Source organism: Bos javanicus, chromosome 2, assembly GCF_032452875.1.
Source record: "Bos javanicus breed banteng chromosome 2, ARS-OSU_banteng_1.0, whole genome shotgun sequence".
NCBI classification, from domain to species: domain Eukaryota; kingdom Metazoa; phylum Chordata; class Mammalia; order Artiodactyla; family Bovidae; genus Bos; species Bos javanicus.
Window position 1 is genome coordinate 132240091 of NC_083869.1, and position 20599 is coordinate 132260689.

Genomic DNA, 20599 nt, shown 5'->3' on the forward strand with positions numbered 1-20599 from the left:
GGGAGGGAGGGGGAGAAGGAGTGAAGTCCAGGACTCCGGTGAGCTAGGGTTGTGAGTGCCGGGGACCCTGGGCTTCCTCTGCTCTGATGCCTCTCAAGATGCAGCCGGGACCCCAATTTGATCGTGAGCCCCACTAGCGCCCCCCCCCTCCCCCACCTCCAGGTTGTCCTGGAACAGCCTGGGGTGCAGGGTTCCAGGCGGAGCGCAGAGGCTGGCTGACAGATGACTGCAGCGGTGTGACTTGATTCAGATGCGATGTGAGAAGGCTGCGTGGGGAAGGAGCTGGGAAAAGATGCTGGGCCCCGCCTGGCCTCAGTCGTGATGACGGCCTGCACTGGGCTCCTGGGTCAAGAAGTGGCTGCATGCCTTCCCTGCCAGGGGGCATTGACTTTCTTCAGTTTCAGAAAGAAATTGGAAAGCAAGACGCTTGTGGGGCCGCAGCGAGGTCCCAGGAGCTAACCTACTGCCTGGGGATAGAGTCCCTGGACAGCTACTTCTGGGTGACCTTGGACCAGTTACTCAACTGTGCCCTGCCAAGGACCTCCTGTGTAACCTCAAGCAAGTGACTTAACAGTTTGGTGCCTTAGTGTCTACATCTGTAAAATGGGCCCAGGCCGGTTCTCCTGCCCCACTCCTAGGAGACTGGGACGATAAAGGAGAGAATGCCTGTCAAGTGAATGGGTGCAAGCAGGCAGGTCCTGGTGGGGCTGGGGGCTTCTCCTGTCTCCCCTCCTCCATCAGCCCTCCCCGAGGGGCCACTTCCTGACCCCTGGGCAGACCGCTCCACTGGAAATGTCCTTCCGTCTCTGCCTGAGTGCTCATCTCAGTAACTCCTCTGATTCTGCCCTTGGAGCTGTTCAGTTCAGTTCAGTTCAGTTGCTCAGTCATGTCCGACTCCTTGTGACCCCATCGACTGTAGCACTCCAGGCCTCCCTGTCCATCACCAACTCCCGGAGTTACTCAAACTCATGTCCATTGAGTTGGTGATAGCATCCAACCATCTCATCCTCTATTGTCCCCTTCTCCTCCCACCTTCAATCTTTCCCAGCATCACAGTCTTTTCAAATGAGTCAGCTCTTCCCATCAAGTGGCCAAAGTATTGGAGTTTCAGCTTCAGCATCAGTCCTTAAAGGGAGGCCTCCTCCCTCCACCTGGAAAGTCATTCTGGAGGCCTCTCACCCCTCACCCCAGTCAGATCGCCTCCAGATTATGTCCACAGAGTTGGAGGCCCCCAGCCGAGGGGCCTCAGCCAGGCCTAGGAGAGGTGCAGATGGTGAGCTGGCCCACTCACCTTGGGCTCGGGGGTACGCCTCCTCTGCCCTGCGGTCGACGCCTCTCGGAAGTCCATGCCATAATGCCCTCACTCAGGGTCTGTCCCCCAAGGACCCCCGCACCCACTGACCAACACTGACAGTCCTATCAAAGTGGGGGCAGAATTGATGGGTTCCTAGGATCCGATCTGATTGTTCTAAGCTTCTAGAATTCTGGGGCTCTCAAATTCTGGTCCCACTTCATCTAAACCTCCCACCATGGGTTCATATCCCCCCGGTGTGGGTAAACAAATTGGTGCTTCTGGCATCCCCTCTCCCCACCTTATTCACCCCACACTCCAACCAGTTAAGACCCCTTGAATTCGTCCAAACGAGCCTGACTTTTCCAGCTTCCATATCTCTTCTGAGGCTGCCAGTTTCTGCCAGGAATGCCATCCCCACACCAACCGCCTCCTCTAGAGGAGATCTGACTCATCCTTTAAGACCCAGCTCAAATACCACCACCTCCATGAAGCCTTCTCGGGGGTCCTGTGCTGAACAGAACTACCCCACTCCCACCCCCAGCGCAGTCAGCCCCTGTCGCATCAGCCATCTCATTATCCGTGTGCTGCGTGTCCTTTCAGCCAATGCGTGTGGGACACGGTGCGGGCCTGGGCAGGCAAGGGCTGCACCCCCAGGCAGAGATGCCACCCTCCTGAGCAGGGAGGTGGTCAGCTCCTAGAACTCAGGGCAGGCACTCTCTCTCCCCATCGTGCATCTGGCACATAAACTGCTCGACAAGGAACTCAGGGAAGCGAACAGCAAGTGCTCCGTTTGTGGACTCAGTGCATGAGTGGGTGAGTGAATGGCTAGGGGCGATGAGCGAGGGGTGGGAAGAGGCCTTGGCGATGGGAGGAATCCCTCTATCTTAGCCCAGCGCCGGGAGGATTCCATCCCAAACACAGCTGCAGTCCCATTGTGGGAGAGGGCCCGGGGGATGGTCAGGTCACTTGGGTCGGAGCGGCGCTCGGTGTGCCTGTGCGGCCCGAGGGACCTGGAGTGCTGCCAGGACGGGCATCCAGGGCGGCCAGCCGTGCATGTGGCCGAGGCCTGAGCCGCCCACACCTTGGGAGACTTCCAGCTAAGAGGCTGCGTCCAGACCTGCTGGAGGAGGGAGAAAGGGGCATATTCGGATCTGAAACCTCCAGGTTCGTGAGTGCCAGTGGGTAGAGTTACTGATGAGAATCTTTGCCATGTGACATTCAGGAGAAGTAAAAGTGGAGGTATGAGTCACTCGGTCCTGTCTGACGCTCTGTGACCCCGTGGACTGCAGCCCACCAGGCTCCTCTGTCCATGGGATTTTGCAGACAAGGATACCCTAGTGGGTTGCCATTTCCTTCTCCAGAGGATCTTCCCGACCCAGGAATCTCCTGCATTGCAGGCAGACGCTTTACCTTCTGAGCCACCAGGGAAGCCCACATGGATACCCGAGCAGGTTGCTATTTTCTCATCCATGGGATCATCCTGACTTAGGGATCAAACCCGCGTCTCCTGTGTCTCCTGCATTGGCAGGTGGGTTCCTTACCACTGAGCCACCAGCCAGGGATGCCCACTGTGAGGGTTACAAGCAAGTTCTTGCTCACCCCAGTGTCTTGTTCTCCATGAATGCTGATGACCGCTTTCATGTCCTTCTTCCACTGGGATTTCCTCCTAGTCTTACTTTTCCCCCAAACTCAGACTGCTTCTGGGCACCTATGTTTTTTGGCATTTCCCATTTAAAGGAGTACGTCAAGGCTGTATATTGTCACCCTGCTTATTTAACTTCTATGCAGAGTACATCATGAGAAATGCTGGTCTGGAGGAAGCACAAGCTGGAATCAAGATTGCCAGGAGAAATATCCATAACCTCAGATATGCAGATGACACCACCCTTATGGCAGAAAGTAAAGAAGAGCCTCTTGATGAAAGTGGAAGAGGAGAGTGGAAAAGTTGGCTTAAAGCTCAACATTCAGAAAACGAAGATCATGCCATCCAGTCCCATCACTTCATGGCAAATAGATGGGGAAACAGTGGCTGACTTTACTTTTCTGGGCTCCAAAATCACTGCAGATGGTGATTGCAACCATGAAATTAAAAGACGCTTACTCCTTGGAAGGAAAGTTATGACCAACCTAGACAGCATATTAAAAAGCAGAGACATTACTTTGTCAACAAAGGTGCTTCTAGTCAAGGCTATGGTTTTTCCAGTGGTCATGTATGGATGTGACAGTTGGACTATGAAGAAAGCTGAGCGCTGAAGAATTGATGCTTTTGAACTGTGGTGTTGGAGAAGACCCTTGAGAGTCCCTTGGACTGCACGGAGATCCAACCAGTCCATCCTAAAGGAGATCAGTCCTGGGTGTTCATTGGTAGGACTGATGCTGAAGCTGAAACTCCAACCCTTTGTCCACCTGATGGGAAAAGCTGACTCATTTGAAAAGACCCTGATGCTGGGAAAGATTGAGGGCAGGAAGAGAAGGGGACGACAGAGGATGAGATGGTTGGATGGCATCACAGACTCAATCGACATGGGTTTGGGTGGACTCCAGGAGTTTGACAGGGAGGCCTGGTGTGCTGTGGTTCATGGGGTCAAAAAGAGTTGGACAAGACTGAGTGACTGAACTGAACAGTTGTGGCCATGGCCACCCCTAGCCCCCATCCCTACCATTCAGCCACCCCAAGGACCCCCTTTCCCAAGGCACCCAGTCAAGGTGTGGACTGAAGAATATATTCATTGCCTCAGTTTCCCTTTGAGGTCCAAGGCCGGTTGATGCCAAGCTGTGAGGCTGCAACTTCACACATGAGAGAGGCTGTGTAGACTGAGGCCACTGGACAGGTCAAGGCGCCCAGGCCTGAGTGCCAGCTCTGCCAACCGCTCCACGTGGGCCCTGGACTGGGACCCTGCTGTCACACATACAGCCTGTGCCCACGTCTCAGCTCTGGCACCACAGGTGGCTGCTGGCTTAGTGTCTGTCTTTGTCCAGCACCCCTGAGGGTGGACGCCTTGAGGGTAGGGACCAAAGTTGTCTGGTTCCTTGTTCTATCCCCTAGCATGCACAGCAGTGGCTGCAACAGTTATTCAAAAAAGAATAAAGATACTAAAGATACTGAGCAATGAAGACCTACCAGGCATCGTTCTAAATACTTCTCATGAATTAGCTTAGGTAACCCTCCGGACAACTCTGTAAAGTAAGGCATGGATATTATCCCCATTTTGCAGATGAGAAAACTGAGGCCCAGAGTGGTTAGATCCCTTGTCCAAGGTGATATATTTATAAGTGGAGCTAGAATTAGGACTCTAGCTTCAGAGATCAATGTCTTAACCATAAGGCTACATCATTCCCTCAATATTTGCAGAAGGAAATAAGAAGTCACTTTCCAACTCCACCCAAATCTTGGCATCTTCATTTAACATCACGAAGAGATGGGCCTGGCAAATGAATCCCGTACCCCTTTCCCAAATTGACAGTCCACGGTTCTCTCTAGAAAGAAGAGAGTTCTCTGCTTTTTTAAGGCAGCTGAAGCCTGGGCATTGGTCCCTCACTTGAAGATTCCTTTTTTAAGGGGGCCATACGTCTAACTTCCCTGGTGGCTCAGATGGTAAAGCATCTGCCTACAATGCAGGAGACCCAGGTTCAATCCCTGGGTCAGGAAGATCTCCTGGAGAAGGAAATGGCAACCCGCTCCAGTATCCTTGCCTGGAAAATCCTGTGGATGGAGGAGCCTTGTAGGCTACAGTCCATGGGGTCTCAGAGTCGGACACGAGCGAGCGACTTCACTTTCACTTTCATGTCTGACTGTTGAGTCCCTGCCCAGAGGCAGTCCTGAGTGTTTCTGCCCAACCTGGGGGCACATCTCATTTAATCCCCATAAAGACCCTATGGGGACTTCCCAGTGGTCCAGTGGTTAAGAATTGGCCTTCCAGTGTAGGGGACATAGAATTGATCCCTTGTCAGGAAACTGAGATCCCACGTGTGGCAGAGCTACTAAGCCCGGGCATTGCAAATAGAGAAAGCTCCCACACCACCGCAACAAGCACCCAACACAGCCAAAACAATAATAATAAAAAAAAGACCCTATGAGGAAGATCAGCTTCACTTCACAGCAGAGGAAACCAAAACACAGAGAGGTGAAGTAACTCTCAAGGTCACACAGCAAGTCATAGTAGAGTCAGGATTTGAATCCAAGCAGTCTGGTTCCAAAACCTGGGTTGCCCATGGAGTCTCCCTGCGGTCTGCTGGTCAGGTCCACGTGCCAAGGCCCAGTCAGTGCCCCCCAGGGACCCTGCTTGCTCTGACTCGGTGCCTGCGATCCTTTGGCTCAGATTGGGGCAAAACCCATAGGTCCCACGTCCCACTGGCTCCTGCCCCTCTGACGTTCCTTCCAGCAGTAGGGGGCAGAGATGGGAGTGGGGATGGGCACATCTTTCCCCACGCTTCAGGCACAGATGCTGGATCCGCCCCTCGGCTCTCTTCCTGCAGCATCAGCACCATTGAGGTGACTCCCACAGGAAGTCATCTGAACCAAGAGGTGAATGGACCATAGAGGATGCAGGCAGCAGCCTCGAAATGGATCTCAAGGGGCAGCTTACTTGCAGGAGAACCTTGGAAGAGGTCTGCGGTGTCTTTTTTTTGTTAGGACTCCATGTGGTAAAGTGCCAGCTGACAGTTGGCAGGGAGTGGGGAGTCAGTTGAATGATCTGGATATTCCCGACCCTTGTAGCAAGCTGTCCCTGGGTCAAGCACTATGCTAAGTAATTCATGTCGATTACCACACTGATTCCTCCTAACCCTATATTATTATTATTATTTTTTAAACAGATGATCCGAGTGAAGCTGAAACTCCAATACTTTGGCCACCTGATGCAAAGAACTGACTCATTGGAAAAGACCCTGATGCTGAGAAAGATTGAAGGCTAGAGGAGAAGGGGATGACAGAGGATGAGATGGTCGGATGGCATCACCGAGTCAACGGACATGAGTTTGAGTAGACTCCGGGAGTTGGTGATGGACAGGGAGGCCTAGCATGCCACAGTCCATGGAGTCACAAAGAGTTGGATACGACTGAGCGACTGAACTGAACTGAACTGAGTGAACCTAAGAGAGGTTAAAAAACTTGCCCAAAGTCACAGAGCTAGTAAGTGGTACGTCTGGGACTTGAACTGGCAGTCTCACTCCAGTGCCTCGGCATTTACTATACTGTTGGAACTAAATGCACAGAAGCAAGAGAAAAGCCTTCCTGATGTAGAGTGGGGCTATCAGCAACAGAGATGAAACCAACCAGAGGCAAGTGAGTAGGAGACCCCAGCCTGAGGGTCAAGAGCTCAGGCTCTGCAGTCCCAACAGAGTTGGGTTGGAAGCCTGCCTCTGACTTATATCTCTGAGTCACATGGACAAGTGACTTCACCTCTCTGAGCCTCAGGTTTCTGATCTGTAAAACGGGTACATTAGAGGCCTACCTCCTGGCATCGTTATGACAAAACGAAGTGATGTGCCAAGCACAGTACCTGGCCTGGAGTAAGGGGTCCTCAAGTCTGGACAGTGTGTCTGATTCAGCAAGAGGGTGTCAGGGGCCAAGCTAAAGGTGTGTGAACAAAACAGGGCTGAGTGTTAAAGGTGAGTGGGCAGCTTTGGCCTGTGTTGGGGAAGATGGGATGAGGAACAAAGTAGGTCAAGGCCAGACCTCCCAATAGGCTTGTGAGGAATCTCTTAGAAAGGGGATGTATTAGGAAAGGCTTCAAGGTCCAAAGAATTGAAAGGACAGAAGTAAACGTAGTGAGGGGTTCCCATCCCTGACCAGCTCATCCTCTCAACTCCACCAGTGAGCCTTAGAAGAATGATTAAGAGTATCCACACCTCATAGGAAGCAATGTATAATCAAAGCGTGTTCACGTCCATAAATTAATTGGAGCTTTCTAAATAGGGGCAAAATAAATTCTTATCCCCATTTAAAGGATCAGGAGCCTGATGCTAGGAAAGATTGAGGGCAGGAGGAGAAGGGGACGACAGGATGAGATGGTTGGATGGCATCACTGACTCGATGAACATAAGTTTGAGCAAGCTCCGGGAGTTGGTGGTGGACAGGGAGGCCTGGCGTGCTGCAGTCCATGGGATTGCAAAGAGTCAGACACGACTGAGCGACTGAGCTGAACTGAACTGAAGGATCAGGAGACTGAGGCTCAAAGGGAAAGTAACACAACAGAATTGGAGTTCCTGTAGCACAGCCTCCTCTATGCTGTGGACTGAATGTGTCCCCTTTAAGTTCATATTTTGAAGCCTTGATGCCCAGTGGGATTGTGTTTGGAGGTGGGGCCTCCCAGGGATAACTAGATTTTGATGAGGTCATGATTATGGAGCCCCATGATGGGTTCTGTGGGGTGCAGGAGGGCCGAGAGGAACTACTCCACGTTCAAGGTCAGGAGGGGTGGTCGTGAGGAGATACCCCTCGTCCAAGGTAAGCACCAGCGGCTGCGCTTTGCTGGAGCAGCAATGAAGAGATATCCCATGACCAAGGTAAGAGAAACCCAAGTAAGACAGTAGGTGTTGCAAGAGGCATCGGGGGCAGACACACAAACCATAATCACAGAAAACTAGTCAATCTAATCACACTAGGACCACAGCCTTGTCTAACTCAATGAAACTAAGCCATGCCCATGGGGCCACCCAAGACGGGCAGGTCATGGTGGAGAGGTCTGACAGAATGTGGTCCACTGGAGAAGAGAATGGCAAACCACTTCAGTATTCTTGCCTTGAGAACCCCATGAACAGTATGAAAAGGCAAAATGATAGGATACTGAAAGAGGAACTCCCCAGGTCCGTAGGTGCCCATTATGCTACTGGAGATCAGTGGAGAAATAACTCCAGAAAGAATGAAGGGATGGAGCCAAAGCAAAAACAATACCCAGTTGTGGATGGGACTGGTGATAGAAGCAAGGTCTGATGCTGTAAAGAGCAATATTGCATAGGAACCTGGAATGTTAGTTCATGAATCAAGGCAAATTGGAAGTGGTCAAACAGGAGATGGCAAGAGTGAACGTTGACATTCTAGGAATCAGCAAACTAAAATGGGCTGAAATGGGTGAATTTAACTCAGATGACCATTATACCTACTACTGTGGGCAGGAATCCCTTAGAAGAAATGGAGTAGCCATCATGGTCAACAAAAGAGTCTGAAATGCAGTACTTGGATGCAATCTCAAAAATGACAGAATGATCTCTGTTCATTTCCAAGGCAAACCATTCAATATCACAGTAATCCAAGTCTATGCCCCAACCAGTAATGCTGAGGAAGCTGAAGTTGAATGGTTTTATGAAGACCTACAAGACCTTTTAGAACTAACACCCAAAAAAGATGTCCTTTTCATTATAGGGAACTGGAATGCAAAAGTAGGAAGTCAAGAAACACCTAGGGTAACAGGCAAATTTGGCCTTGGAATACGACATGAAGCAGGGCAAAGGCTAATAGAGTTTTGCCAAGAGAATGCACTGGTCATAGCAAACACCCTCTTCCAACAACACAAGAGAAGACTCTACACATGGACATCACCAGATGATCAACACCGAAATCAGATTGATTACATTCTTTGCAGCCAAATATGGAGGAGCTCTATAGAGTCAGCAAAAACAAGACTGGGAGCTGACTGTGGCTCAGATCATGAACTCCTTATTGCCAAATTCAGACTTAAATTGAAGACAGTATGGAAAACCACTAGACCATTCAGGTATGACCTAAATAAAATTCCTTATGATTATAAAGTGGAAGTGAGAAATAGATTTAAGGGACTAGATCTGATAGACAGAGTGCCTGATGAACTATGGACGGAGGTTTGTGACATTGTATAGGAGACAGGGATTAAGACCATCCCCATGGAAAAGAAATGCAAAAAAGCAAAATGGCTGTCTGGGGAGGGCTTACAAATAGCTGTGAAAAGAAGAGAAGCGAAAAGCAAAGGAGAAAAGGAAAGATATAAGCATCTGAATGCAGAGTTCCAAAGAATAACAAGGAGTGATAAGAAAGCCTTCAGCGATCAATGTAAAGAAATAGAGGAAAACAACAGAATGGGAAAGACTAGAGATCTCTTCAAGAAAATTAGAGATACCAAGGGAACATTTCATGCAAAGATGGCTCAATAAAGGACAGAAATGGTAGAGACCTAACAGAAGCAGAAGATATTAAGAAGAGGTGGCAAGACTACACAGAAGAACTGTATAAAAAAGATCTTCACGACCAAGATAATCATGATGGTGTGATCACTCACCTAGAGCCAGATATCTTGGAATATGAAGTCAAGTGGGCCTTAGAAAGCATCACTACGAACAAAGCTAGTGGAGGTGATGGAATTCCAATTGAGCTATTTCAAATCCTTAAAAATGATGCTGTGGAAGTGTTGCACTCAATATGCCAGCAAATTTGGAAAACTCAGCAGTGGCCACAGGACTGGAAAAGGTCAGTTTTCATTCCAATCCCAAAGAAAGGCAATGCCAAATGAATGCTCAAACTACTGCACAATTGCACTCATCTCACACGCCAGTAAAGTAAGTCTCAAAATTCTCCAAGCCAGGCTTCAGCAATATGTGAACTGTGAACTTCCAGGTGTTCAAGCTGGTTTTAGAAAAAGCAGAGGAACCAGAGATCAAATTGCCAACATCTGCTGGATCATCGAAAAAGCAAGAGAGTTCCAGAAAAACATCTATTTCTGCTTTATTGACTATGCCAAAGCCTTTGATTGTGTGGATCACAACAAACTGTGGAAAGTTCTGAAAGAGATGGGAATACCAGAGCACCTGACCTGCCTCTTGAGAAACCTATATGCAGTCAGGAGGCAACAGTTAGAACTGGACATGGAACAACAGACTGGTTCCAAATAGGAAAAGGAGTACGTCAAGGCTGTATATTGTCACCCTGCTTATTTAACTTCTATGCAGAGTACATCATGAGAAACGCTGGGCTGGAAGAAGCACAAGCTGGAATCAAGATTGCCTGGAGAAATATCAATAAACTCAGATATTCAGATGACACCACCCTTATGGCAGAGAGTGAAGAGGAACTAAAGAGCCTCTTGATGAAAGTGAAAGGGGAGAGTGAAAAAGTTGGCTTAAAGCTCAACATTCAGAAAACGAAGATCATGACATCTGGTCCCATCACTTCATGGGAAATAGATGGGGAAACAGTGGAAACAGTGTCAGACTTTAATTTTAGGGGCTCCAAAATCACTGCAGATGGTGATTGCAACCAGGAAATTAAAAGATGCTTACTCCTTGGAAGGAAAGTTATGACCAACCTAGATAACATATTAAAAAGCAGAGACATTAGTTTGCCAACAAAGGTCCATCTAGTCAAGGCTATGGTTTTTCCAGTGGTCATGTATGGATGTGAGAGTTGGACTGTGAAGAAAGCTGAGCACCGAAGAATTGATGCTTTTGAACTGTGGTGTTGGAGAAGACTCTTGAGAGCCCCTTGGACTGCAAGGAGATCCAACCAGTCCATTCTAAAGGAGATCAGTCCTGGGTGTTCTTTGGAAGGAATGATGTTAAACTGAAACTCCAATCATTTGGCCACCTCATGTGAAGAGTTGACTCACTGGAAAAGACTTTGATGCTGGGAGGGATTGGGGGCAGGAGGAGAAGGGGACAACAGAGGATGAGATGGCTGGATGGCATCACCAACTCGATCGACATGAGTTTGGGTGAACTCCGGGAGTTGGTGACAGACAGGGAGGCCTGGTGTGCCGCAATTCATGGGGTTGCAAAGAGTCAGGCACAACTGAGCGACTAAACTGACTGATGATGGGTTTATACAAGAAGAGGAAGAAACCAGAGCTGTCTTTCTCCACCTTGCCAGGAAACAGCAAGAAGGCACCCAGCTGTCTGTAAAGCAGTAAGTATTTCTCCCCCAAGAACTTGACCTTGCTGGCCCCCTGATCTCAGACTTCTGGCCTTAAAACTACGTGAAGTAAATTGTTTAAGTCACTCAGTTGACAGTATTTTTGTTACAGCGGCACAGGCTAAGACGGTGTTAAAACCAACCTACTGCTTTGCTCAGCTGGGGCTTGAGAGTTGCAGAAGCCAGCTCCATTGGCCACAGGTATTCAGATCTGCTGATCAGAGTTAGTGACCAGGGCTGGGGGTGAAGATGCTCAAAGGGATCCAGCCCAAGATCACCTTTTCTCTTCCCCCAATTTGCTGTTAACATCCTCCCAAAGGCTCTGCTGCCCCTCTCTCGGGGAAACCAGAGCGTGTCCTTCGTGTTGTTGGGCAGGTCTTTCTCATCCCCCTCCTCTGGACACAAGGCACATTACACTTCTCCGCCCCTCTCAAGGTGTGGTTGTGTGTCTTGTTTGGCCAATGAACAGAGTGGAGGTGAAGTGGGTCACTTCCAGGTGGAAGCTGTAATAGCCAGTGTGCAATTGGCCATATCTTATTCCCTGCTATGGTGATCACGGAGACACGTGTCTGCGAGGAGCCTCTGTTATCCTGGACCTAAAAGTGAGAGCGTGCACGACCCCCAGATGTGTGGCTCAAGCCAGAATGAAAACACTGCTGCTTGTTACTGCACCATCACCTCATCTACTAGCGAGTCAGTCCATGGATGGGTCTCTGAGTAATTATGGTCCCAAGGACAGAAGCCACACTACTGAGCAGAGAGTAAGAGGTGGGGAAAGGGGAGATTGGCCGGTGAGTCCACTAGAATACAAGCTCCATGAAGGCAGAGTCTTGCATATTTTGTAGACAGTTGTATGCCCAGTACCTGGCAATCAACAGATACTCATTAAATGTTAAATAAATGAAAGAATGCCCTAAGGCAAGGCAGGCATTGCAGAAGCAAAAGACTTGAGCAAAGTGCATGGCCCTTGCAGGGATAGTCATTCACTCATTCATTGGTAAACTTTACAAATACTAAACACTGACCACAAAAGATCTCTAAATCTCCCCAAGAATTTGACCAGAAAGAGGCCAAGTTAATCCACTTAAGACACGGTAGAAAATGTCATAGGAAATGGTGGAAAAAAGTTTTCAACATGGATTTCATTTTAAGAAATGAAACTAAAAATATAAAAATAAAATCTTGAATTAGTAAAATAAGATTGCAAGTGTAACCGCATGCTAAAATTTTCAATGATCATGGGAACTTCCTGGTGGTCCAGTTCTTAAGACTCTGCCCTTACACTGCAGGGACACAAGTTTGAGCCCTGGTCAGGGAACTAAGATTTCACTTACCATGTGGCCAAAAAAAAAAAAAAAAATTTACAAAGAATAAAACAAGTGTGGTTGGGGCAGTAACATTTTTGAACGTTATATGCTAGAATGATGTGACTTTTTTTCATTTCATATTTCACTGTCTCAGCAGAGTGCTTGATGTTTCCTATCATAAACTCAGTGTGACCAATTTTCTCTTGTGTTATCAACTGGCCTACCCCTGCCAACTTCTCATTTGTCTATGAATTTGGGTGGGATTAAAAGACTCCTACAAGGGGCTTCCCTTGTAGCTCAGTAAAGACTCTGCCTGCAGTGCAGGAGACCTGGGTTTGATTCTGGGGTCAGGAAGATCCCCTGGAGAAGGAAACGGCAACCCACTCCAGTATCCTTGTCTGGAGAATCTCGTGGACAGAGGAGCCTGGTGGGCTGCAGTCCATGGGGTCACAAAGAGTTGGGCACGACTGAGCGACTAACACTTACTTAAAAGAGTCCTCCATCTTCCGCTTTGATTGGAGTCATTAAAACCCACAACTTTCACAGGACGGCAGTTTCACCATGCAATGTGTGGCATTGTATGGTCAGCTGCTGACCCCACCCACCAACCAAAGAGGGTCTGGCGGACATAGATGTTACGTGATGGGCAGGGACAATGCTGGCGAGGAGAGACGGTCACACAGGGACTACAACTCAAGTGGCTGTTTCATTAACGTTCTTCTGTTATGACTTTTTGGGTAACTTACAGCCTCACATTTGTGGGGTCTCAGATGGTGACTACTCAGATCCCTGCAAAGGGTCTGCACACACGGATCAGGAAGATCCCTCCTCCAGGCTCCTTTTGTGTCTGTGCTGGAGAATCCCCTGCAGCTGCCATCCCGACTCTGCACCTCACTGTCTCCAGAGGGGCACCCATGGAAGGAACCACTCGGCCGATGCCCTGCGTCCCGCAGTTTGACCCCTAGTATGGTTAGAGGAGAGGGGAGAAGAATCCAGCGAAGGGTTTTCAAACTGGGGACTGGAATCCCCCTCCCCTCCCCACCCAGATCCTGGTGAGGATTAGAGCTGTGAAATTTCAACTCCTCAGAGCAAAGAGTTGGAGGCGACTGAGCACCTGAGCCTGAACTCACTCCCCGAGGTCCAGACCTGATCACCATGCTCTCTGCTCCTTCAACAGTCTGAACAGCATGTCGGATCCAGCCTCCCTGATGGTCACCCCCAGCTGCCTCTGAAGCCTGGTCTGGTGTCATTCCTCCACTCTTGCCCTCTGTCCCTGACAAGATAGAATATATGCCCCTCGCAACCTCATGTCCTTGCCATGTTCTTTCCTCAACCCAGAGCATGCTTGAGCTGTCTACATGTTTCTAAACCTGCTGATCCTTCTGACCCTTTCAAGTCCCACCTCCTCCCTGAAGCCTCCCCCGATGCTGTATCTGGGGGTGATTGCTCCCCGCTCTGAGCCCCTGGGACGCAGGTTGGCTCAGCCACATCCTGCTGTGATCATCGCCATCGGCAGAGTGGTCCTAACATCCCTTCTGAAGAAGCAAGAGGGCCTGTGCCTGTCGCTTCCTCTCTGGGCACCCAGCACCTACTCAGGAGCTGTCTGCGGGATGTGCCCACCTCCTCACTTCATTCCTGCTGAAATGTCTCTGCCGTCTGCTATGTGACCTCCAACCAAGCTCTTGGACCTCTCCAAAGCTCAGTTTCGTCATCTGTAAAATGAGAATGAAATAAAACCCCACAGGGAAGATGCCCGGTACGGAGACATCACAAACGGGGAGGACCCTCTGTACTGGCCCCCTTCCTCCAGCTGCTTCTCTGTTTCTCTGGGAGGTCATCGCTCAGGGCCAGGACTAAAGTGAGGCAAGGGACTGGTCAGTGGAGGCAAAAATTCCTCAGGGTCCAGCCTCTGGCCTTCTCCTTTCTTCTCTCTCAAAGTGGCTGACTCCTGCCCTGCTCCAAGCTGTGAGCAGATGGCTCCCACCTGCCTGTCTCCACTCGGCCTTAAGCTCTGGGCTTCAGGTTCTTACAAGCCTCCTCGGGGTCTCCTCATGGCTAGCTCGAAGAGACCTCAAACTGAAGAAGTCATGTCATGGGCACTGCTTTGTCTTATCCCGGATAACAGATGCATCTTGCTCTCCACAATTGAGACTGCAGTGCCCAGCAAAGAGCCTGGTGTAAAGCGGGCCCCCAGTGATGAAGGGTTTTCATTCCTTTCCCTCTTTCCACCCTAGGTGGTTCTCTTCATGCCGACTGATTTACTTAAAACGAGCCGACCAAGACTCCTGCTCCTCCCAGCTCTGCCTGTCCTCACACCTCCCGCCACGTGTGAATGCTCCCCTGCCCCTCTTCATTCACCCATGTATCCACATCCCCCCACCATTTCCTTCAGGTCCCCACCCGAATGTCACCTCCTCCAGGAAGCCTTCTCAGCTCCACACGGAACACCCCGAGTCCCAGTCCCCTCTCTTAGAGGGTCTCATGGGCCAGCCATTCTGCTGGCTAAGTAACCCCAGAGAACACAGGTTAGGGAAAGGTTCCAGCTGGATTTTCATCAGGCAGTGCCCCATGGACACATGCTTTTCAAGAAGTTTGAAAGTGAAAGTCGCTCAGTCGTGTCCGACTCTTTGCGACCCCATGGACTGTCCACGGAATTCTCCAGGCCAGAATACTGGAGTGGGTAGCCTTTCCCTTCTCCAGGATATCTTCCCAACCCAGGAATAGATCTGGGGTCTCCTGCCTTGCAGGCAGATTGTTTACCAACTGAGCTACCAGGGAAGCCCTTAAGGAGTTTAACACGGGGTGAAAAGATTTGCGCATCTCTGGTGACTTGGAGCCGTATTTTGTCCGCTGATCCCACTGGACTGTTCCCCAGGCCCTGAGGGAAGTCTGTGGACTTCTCATGTCTGGTGACCCTCTGCTTGGCCTGGCCCAAGCCACCTTCCCAGTGTGGCTGAACTGGGAACGTCCATGAGACCACAGGCAACCTAAGTCAGCTTGGCCACGGGTTACTCGGGTCATGTAGTTGGAGGGGTTTGGCCAGGGCGTGCTAAGAGAGACCTGCTCACCCAGGAGAGAGGACAATTTGAACCTGAGCAGGAATCCGAGGCCAGGATCCTGGAGGGGCAGGGTGCCTCCCCCGGGTGCCTCTTTCGCTGTCCCCATTCCCTTAGAGGTGCCCTTTCCCCCAGAAAAGCATCAGCATCTTCTATCAGGTGAGGGGAGGCCAGCGAGCAAGCGAGTCCCGCTCAGGGAGGGAAATGCTGCTCTTGCCTCCGGGCCAGGACCACCAGCAGCACCCACCCTCCAGGCAACAAACCCCTGGCCAATGGCTGGAGTCCCTTAGGCAGCTATCTGGCTGGGATTTGGGGCTGGTTTCCTAGACCTGGAGTTGCCTAAGGCTGGGGAGGGAGCATCCCTGTCCCCCTAAGCCCAGGACCCTTGGCCTGTCTCACGTCAAAAGAGCAGTGGGGTGTGCAGGCCAGCCATCAGGGCACAGTGCCGCCTCCCCAGTGCCCTGGATCACCACCTGTGGGGGCGGTGGGGAGGCTTTGGTTGGAATCAGGGGACGCTCTGTCCCTGCGGAGGGATGCTGACTGAGGCTGGGTGACAAGTACTGCCTGCAGCCAACCTGTCAGGTCTTGGGAATCCTGGAAGACAGCCTCTGGGTCAAGTTCAGTCCACAGCTGCCTGCACGTGTGCATGTGCGGGCACGCGCACATACACACACACACACAGATACACCTCACACTGTCCCTGCACACCAGCAGACACAGGGATCCCACACACGTGCCCCTAAACACACGCACCATGCCCCCACCTTACCAACCCCTGAGGCTCCCTCCCTACCCTTCACACCTTCTAGGGACGCACAGCCCCCCCACAGGTGTCTAGAGCAGACATTCTGCGGGCACCACGCCCCCCCCCCCCCCGCGCCCCACCCCCGCCCCCGTCCCTCTACACCCACCCCACCCGCCCCCCCCCCCCCCCCCCCCCGCGCTCAGGTCCCCTCCCCTACAGCCAGGCCCCCTCCCCCAATTCCAGCTAAGCGAGGGAGCCTCGGGTGGCTTCTGCCCTCCACCCTCGGGCAGGACGTCAGGATTCATCCAGCGCCCCTGAGCCTCTGCCCAGATCCCAGCGGCCGGGGAATCCAGGGAAGAGGAGAGGAGGAAGGACGCTTAACCCGCTCTTAAATCTTCAAAAAAAAAAAAGGAAAAGACAGGAAGGAAGGGGAGCAGGAAGAGAGACAGGAAGGTGCCTGCGGCTCTGGGAGGAGAGGTGGGGAGGGTCTAGCATCCCCCCTCCCCCGCCCCCACTCCGGGGCCCACCGAGCCTGGGTCTGAGCCGCGGGGCGGGCGGGGCCAAGGGAGCCTCGGGCTCGGGCTGTTGGCAACGCTGCTGGAGATGCGGGAGATGTTATGACGGGACTTCCAGCCCCGGCTTGACGTGTTGGCAGACGCCACTGCTGCGCGAGGGTGCCAGGCTCCCCTCCCCTCCCCCAGCCTGCCGCGGACCCCTGCTCCCTCCCAGAACCCCACTTACCTGGCAGGAGCCTGGGGTTTCCGGGCTCTGAGAAGGGCTCTCGGATCAGCTAGCGGCTGGCTTTGGGGACAGTCACACGCCCGGAACCCGGAGGGCAGCGGGCACAAGCCCAGCAGCCAGGGGAGGACAGCCCGCAGAGCTCCTGATGGCCCCAGGGCCCTGGAGACTGGGGGCGGGGGGGGGGGGCGGGCAGGAGACGGTGGAACAGGTGTCAGGGCGGGTGGGCGGGGGAAGAGGGCGAAGAAACACATAGGGGGTGGGAGAAGGTGAGATTCATCCACAGGAAAAGAAAAAGAGAACTAATCACACACACACACACCCAGAGCGCTCCAGAAAGAGGGGGGGAGTGGAGGAGGGGGGGAGGAAAGGGGAGGGGACCTGGCAGCAACATGTGGTCCGGTGAGCTCTCACTTCTATCGCTGGAGCATCCTGAGCCCTGTGTCCGGCAGGTCCATCCCACTAGTGCCCGCACACAATGTACACACGCTGATGTATGCACACTCTCACACACACGCACACACTGGGGACAGCCCAGCGGCCCCGTCCTCATCCTCACACAAACAGGGCCAGCCCTTACCTCACCCCCGAAGCAACAGGTGGCTGGGTAAACGCTCCCTGTTGTCCACAGCCCCAGCCGCTGCCTCTCGGAGCCCAGAGCTGCTGGAGGGGCACCCAGGGCAGGGCTCCGGTGCCGAGCCCAGTGCCCGTGGCCCTGGCAGCGGCTTGATCGATGCCCACATGCAGTGGCTGTTTGGTGGCCTGCAGGAAGCAGGGCTGTTTGTTTTGTCAGAGCGTAACCATGACAATCACCCCATGCGCACCGCTGGTGCGGCTCCCCCTCGCCCTCTCCCTCCCCCCTTCTCGGGAGCACAGGAGAAGGCCGAGGCCACTTAGCAGCCTCTGCTAATTCCTGCTGGGACTGATGGAAAGGGCCTGGCCAGCAGTCACAGGCCTGCGGGCAGCCCCTCCCTGGGGAACAGGGTTGCCTCGGGTCAGCACTTGACGGGGCCTGTCTGGGCCCTGGGGGGCCCTCTGCCCGAGATCAGAGCCAGGCTGGCCTCATCTGTATCTCCTTGACCCCCAGCAAGTGTCCCCCAGCATTCTAGGACCGAGTGATAGACCCTGACCATTTGTTTCCATGCTCTGCCCCTGCCCTGCTGTGGCCATGATCAGCCAAGCAGATGGCTCTGGTCATCTTGCTAATCACAGGCACGTTATTGCCGAGACCTTTGGCCGTGCCCATCCAGCCTTAGAGTCCTGAGATGTTACCTCCTACCTCTGGTCATGCCAAAGCCACAAAGGAAGCATCTAGGCTTTCAGGTAAATTCTAGGAGGCATCAGACTGAAGACCTGAGCTCTGAGTACAAAGTTGGGTGGCCCAGTGAGTCAGAGGCTTATGATCAACGACAGCAGATCTGGAAGCCAAGAGGTCTGCTAGCTGGGATTGTGAAGCCTAGCTTTGGAGTCTGGAGTTAGGTACAGGATGACACTAAACAATCAAAAACCTATGTTGTTGTTGTTCAGTCGCTCGGTCGTGTCTGACTCTTTGTCACCCCATGGACTGCAGCACGCCAGGCTTCCTGTCCTTCACCCTCTGCTGGAGTTGGCTCACACTTATGAACATTGAGTCGATGATGCCGTGCAACCGTCTCATCCTCTGTCGTCCCCTTCTCCTTCTGTTCTCATAGAGAAACAGCAGATCAGAGAGGTCTGGAGTGATTTAACCCAAGGCTGCACAGCTAGGAGGTGGCGGAGTAGGAATTCAAATTTCTGCCTGTCAGATGCCAACGCCTGGGAACCCCCCCATCACACCCCAAAGGCCTTTTATAGCTCTCACTGTGTGCCAGGCCCTGGCAAGCAAGGCCTGGAAGAGGTGCATGCTGCTGTTCTGCACGAAACCCTGGGAGAAAGATGCTGTGATCTTCATTTCAGAATGATTGACATAATCACATTACTATATTTAAAATAGATAACCAACAAGAGCCTATTGCATAGCCACAGAACTCTGCTCAATATCCTGTAATCATCTACATGGAAAAAGAATTTTTAAAAAGAATAGATGTATGTATGTGTATAACAATCACTTTTCTGTACATCTGAAACTAACACAACATTGTGTATCAACCACAGTCCAATATAAAACAAAGATTTTTAAAAATGAGCTCGGAGAGGCGAAGCAGTTTGCCCAAGGCCACAGAACAAGTAAAAGAGATGAAATTCAAGGCCAGGTCTGTCTGATTCCATCTTTCCACCCTGTCTCCTTCACTACACATTCAGGTCAGAGGACCCATCCCTTTTCTGAACTCTGCCTAAGGAGAGAGACATCTGAGGATGGAATGGGGCCAGTGGTGGGCGCAGTGGGGTAGAAAGGTCTGAAGGGAGCAGAGACACAGAGTTGGATGCAGGAGCTCCCTGCTAGTGTGACACGCGATCTTAGCCAGGAGTCTGATAGTCAGTGATTCCACCACTAAGAAGTCATGTCTTAGGATCCTCGAGTGCTCTGAGTCCCATCAGACGTTCACTGAATGTCTGCCTGAAACCCTGGTAGACATCTGTGTAGGTGTCAGCCAGCTGAGAGCGTAGCCCCAGCAAGAGAATTCTGGAGAAGAGTTTGGAGGGAGCAATTCTGTGTGTGTGGTGTGTTGGGGGGTAGGTATTGCTGGGCAGAGGGCATGGAGAAGGGGCAGAGAGGACAGGAAGCTAGCTTGTAGGCAAACAAACTTCTCCAAGTCGGTTGTTTTGCCTGGGTCACCTCTGAATGCCTGCTGGGGTGTAAGATCGGTCCTGAGTAGAAAATGATGGTTTTGGGAATGGAATGCTGCCTTCGTCAAAATGGAGACTCATCATGATTCACTTCAGTTTGAAACTGAAATTTGAAACCCATGATGAGCTAGGCTTTGGGTTCAGGGCTTAAAGAACAGAGTGATGAGCAAGACTCAGATTGCAGCAGCTTGGTCAGGTGGGACGAGGCACAAGCAATCCCAACCAGCTTTTGTTCCACTCAACCGTCCCCTAAAGCCTTTCCACACACACCATCTGTTTCATTCCACCATCACTGGTGCAGTAGGCAGGATCAGCCTTGCCCTAGACAGCCTGGGAGACTGAGGCGGAGAAGTGATAGCACTGGTACCTGCAGTGGCTTTGAGCCAATTTTCGGCTCAAAGAGTCCCAGTTTCCTGGAGGTTAGGTACTGGGCTCACAGAGCATCAGTTCAGTTCAGTCGCTCAGTCGTGTCCGACTCTCTGTGACCCCATGGACTGAGGCACACCAGGCCTCCCTCTCCATCACCAACTCCCAGAGCTTACTCAAACTCAGGTCCATTGACTTGGTGATGCCATCCGACCATCTCATCCTCTGTCGTCCCCTTCTCCTCCCACTTTCACTCTTTGCCAGCATCAGGGTCTTTTCCAGTGAGTCAGTTCTTCACATCAGGTGACCAAAGGATTGGAGTTTCAGCTTCAGCATCAGTCCTTCCAATGAATATTCAGGACTGATTTCCTTTAGGATGGACTGGTGGGATCTCCTCGCAGTCCAGGGGACTCTCAAGAATCTTGTCCAACACCACAGTTCAAAAGCATC

At 51.7% G+C, this 20599-nt stretch overlaps 1 protein-coding gene and 1 non-coding gene across 6 annotated transcripts in view; one reads left to right on the forward strand and one right to left on the reverse strand.

Annotated features, from left to right (window-relative positions):
• VWA5B1 (von Willebrand factor A domain containing 5B1) overlaps positions 1-1411 on the reverse strand; it is a 62252-nt gene extending 60841 nt beyond the window's left edge. For all 5 annotated transcript variants that reach the window (XM_061394415.1, XM_061394440.1, XM_061394430.1 and 2 more), the window contains exon 1: positions 1292-1411. The gene's annotated coding sequence lies outside the window, so the exon portion shown is untranslated. The remainder of the gene's footprint in view (positions 1-1291) is intronic.
• Positions 1412-4871: 3460 nt separating this feature from the next.
• TRNAC-ACA (transfer RNA cysteine (anticodon ACA)) lies at positions 4872-4944 on the forward strand. The gene has a single exon. It is a non-coding gene; the product is annotated as a tRNA-Cys (tRNA).
• Positions 4945-20599: the final 15655 nt, after the last annotated feature.